Here is a 3,656-nt window from a genome sequence, read left to right on the forward strand (position 1 = left end):
TAAAAGGGGGAGACGGAGAACAGAACCAAACATACCAACAAAATAAAATAAATAGGATAGAAATGTACAAGTAAAATAAATAAATAAATAGAGTAATAAATATGTAATAAAATAATAAGTAATAAAGTAATAAAAAAATAAATAAATGTCATCAATCGTATTTATTGAGCGCTTACTATGTGCAGAGCACTGGACTAAGCGCTTGGGAAGTACAAGTTGGCAACATAGAGAGACAGTCCCTACCCAAAAGTGGGCTCACAGTCGAAAAGGGGGAGACGGAGAACAGAACCAAACATACCAACAAAATAAAATAAATAGGATAGAAATGTACAAGTAAAATAAATAAATAAACAGAGTAATAAATATGTAATAAAATAATAAGTAATAAAGTAATAAAAAAATAAATATCAATCGTATTTATTGAGCGCTTACTATGTGCAGAGCACTGTACTAAGCGCTTGGGAAGTCCAAGTTGGCAACATATAGAGACAGTCCCTACCCAACAGTGGGCTCACAGTCGAAAAGGGGGAGACGGAGAACAGAACCAAACATACCAACAAAATAAAATAGGATAGAAATGTACAAGTAAAATAAATAAATAAATAAAGTAATAAATATGTAATAAAATAATAAGTAATAAAGTAATAAAAAAATAAATAAATATCATCAATCGTATTTATTGAGCGCTTACTATGTGCAGAGCACTGGACTAAGCGCTTGGGAAGTACAAGTTGGCAACACATAGAGACGGTCCCTACCCAACAGTGGGCTCACAGTCGAAAAGGGGGAGACGGAGAACAGAACCAAACATACCAACAAAATAAAATAAATAATAGGATAGAAATGTACAAGCAAAATAAATAAATAAATAAATAGAGTAATAAATATGCAATAAAATAATAAGTAATAAAAAAATATCATCAATCGTATTTATTGAGCGCTTACTATGTGCAGAGCACTGGACTAAGTGCTTGGGAAGTCCAAGTTGGCAACATAGACAGTCCCTACCCAACAGTGGGCTCACAGTCGAAAAGGGGGAGACGGAGAACAGAACCAAACATACCGACAAAATAAAATAAATAGGGTAGAAATGTACAAGTAAAATAAATAAATAGAGTAATAAATATGTAATAAAATAATAAGTAATAAAAAATAAACAAATATCATCAATCGTATTTATTGAGCGCTTACTATGTGCAGAGCACTGGACTAAGCGCTTGGGAAGTACAAATTAGCAACACATAGAGACGGTCCCTACCCAACAGTGGGCTCACAGTCGAAAAGGGGGAGACGGAGAACAGAACCAAACATACCAACAAAATAAAATAGGATAGAAATGTACAAGCAAAATAAATAAGTAAATAAATAAATAGAGTAATAAATATGTAGTAAAATAATAAGTAATAAAAATAAATAAATACCATCAATCGTATTTATTGAGCGCTTACTATGTGCAATCAATCAATCGTATTTATTGAGCGCTTACTATGTGCAGAGCACTGGACTAAGCGCTTGGGAAGTCCAAGTTGGCAACATAGAGAGACAGTCCCTACCCAACAGTGGGCTCACAGTCGAAAAGGGGGAGACGGAGAACAGAACCAAACATACCAACAAAATAAAATAAATAATAGGATAGAAATGTACAAGCAAAATAAATAAATAAATAGAGTAATAAATATGTAATAAAATAATAAGTAATAAAAAAAAATCATCAATCGTATTTATTGAGCGCTTACTATGTGCAGAGCACTGAACTAAGCGCTTGGGAAGTCCAAGTTGGCGACATAGAGAGACAGTCCCTACCCAACAGTGGGCTCAAAGTCGAAAAGGGGGAGACGGAGAACAAAACCAAACATACCAACAAAATAAAACAAATAGGGTAGAAATGTACAAGTAAAATAGAGTAATAAATATGTAATAAAGTAATAAAAATAAATAAATATCATCAATCGTATTTATTGAGCGCTTACTATGTGCAGAGCACTGGACTAAGCGCTTGGGAAGTACAAATTAGCAACACATAGAGACAGTCCCTACCCAACAGTGGGCTCACAGTCGAAAAGGGGGAGACGGAGAACAAAACCAAACATACCAACAGAATAAAATAAATAGGGTAGAAATATACAAGCAAAATAAATAAATAAATAAATAAATAAATAAATAGAGTAATAAATATGTAATAAAGTAAGTAATAAAAATAAATAAATATCATCAATCGTATTTATTGAGCGCTTACTATGTGCAATCAATCGTATTTATTGAGCGCTTACTGTGTGCAGAGCACTGTACTAATCAATCAATCACATTTATTGAGCGCTTACTGTGTGCAGAGCACTGGACTAAGCGCTTGGGAAGTCCAAGTTGGCAACATAGAGAGACGGTCCCTACCCAACAGTGGGCTCACAGTCTAAAAGGGGGAGACACAGGACAAAACCAAACATACCAACAGAATAAAATAAACAGGGTAGAAACGTACAAGTAAAATAAATAGAGTAATAAATATGTAATAAAATAATAAGTAATAAAAAATAAATATCATCAATCGTATTTATTGAGCGCTTACTATGTGCAGAGCACTGGACTAAGCGCTTGGGAAGTCCAAGGTGGCGACACAGAGAGACGGTCCCTACCCAACAGTGGGCTCACAGTCGAAAAGGGGGAGACGGAGAACAGAACCAAACATACCAATAAAATAAAATAAATAGGGTAGAAATGTACAAGTAAAATAAACAGAGTAATAAATATGTAATAAAATAATAAGTAATAAAGTAATAAAAAAAATATCATCAATCGTATTTATTGAGCACTTACTATGTGCACAGCACTGTACTAAGCGCTTGGGAAGTCCAAGTTGGCAACACAGAGAGACAGTCCCTACCCAACAGTGGGCTCACAGTCGAAAAGGGGGAGACGGAGAACAGAACCAAACATACCGACAAAATAAAATAAATAGGGTAGAAATATACAAGCAAAATAAATAAATAGAGTAATAAATATGTAATAAAGTAATAAAAATAAATAAATAAATATCATCAATCGTATTGATTGAACGCTTACTATGTGCAGAGCACTGGACTAAGCGCTTGGGAAGTCCAAGTTGGCGACACAGAGAGACGGTCCCTACCCAACAGTGGGCTCACAGTCGAAAAGGGGGAGACATAGGACAAAACCAAACATACCAACAGAATAAAATAAATAGGGTAGAAATGTACAAGTAAAATAAATAGAGTAATAAATATGTAATAAAATAAGTAACAAAAAAAAAATATCATCAATCGTATTTATTGACCAAACATACCAACAAAATAAAATAAATAGGGTAGAAATATACAAGCAAAATAAATAGAGTAATAAATATGTAATAAAGTAATAAAAATAAATAAATAAATATCATCAATCGTATTGATTGAACGCTTACTATGTGCAGAGCACTGGACTAAGCGCTTGGGAAGTCCAAGTTGGCGACACAGAGAGACGGTCCCTACCCAACAGTGGGCTCACAGTCGAAAAGGGGGAGACGGAGAACAGAACCAAACAGACTAACAAAATAAAATAAATAGAATAGATATGTACAAGTAAAATAAATGCATAGAGTAATAAATATGTATAAACATCTACACAGGTGGTGTGTGTCCCCCATTGTGTTGCCCCCTTAC

General features: G+C 34.1%; 1 protein-coding gene across 5 annotated transcripts in view; it reads right to left on the reverse strand.

Annotated features, from left to right (window-relative positions):
- PRPF40A (pre-mRNA processing factor 40 homolog A) overlaps positions 1-3,656 on the reverse strand; it is a 43,376-nt gene that overhangs the window by 39,519 nt on the left and 201 nt on the right. The gene's annotated exons all lie outside the window — the stretch shown is intronic.

Source organism: Tachyglossus aculeatus, chromosome 9 (genome assembly GCF_015852505.1).
Source record: "Tachyglossus aculeatus isolate mTacAcu1 chromosome 9, mTacAcu1.pri, whole genome shotgun sequence".
NCBI classification, from domain to species: Eukaryota; Metazoa; Chordata; class Mammalia; order Monotremata; family Tachyglossidae; genus Tachyglossus; species Tachyglossus aculeatus.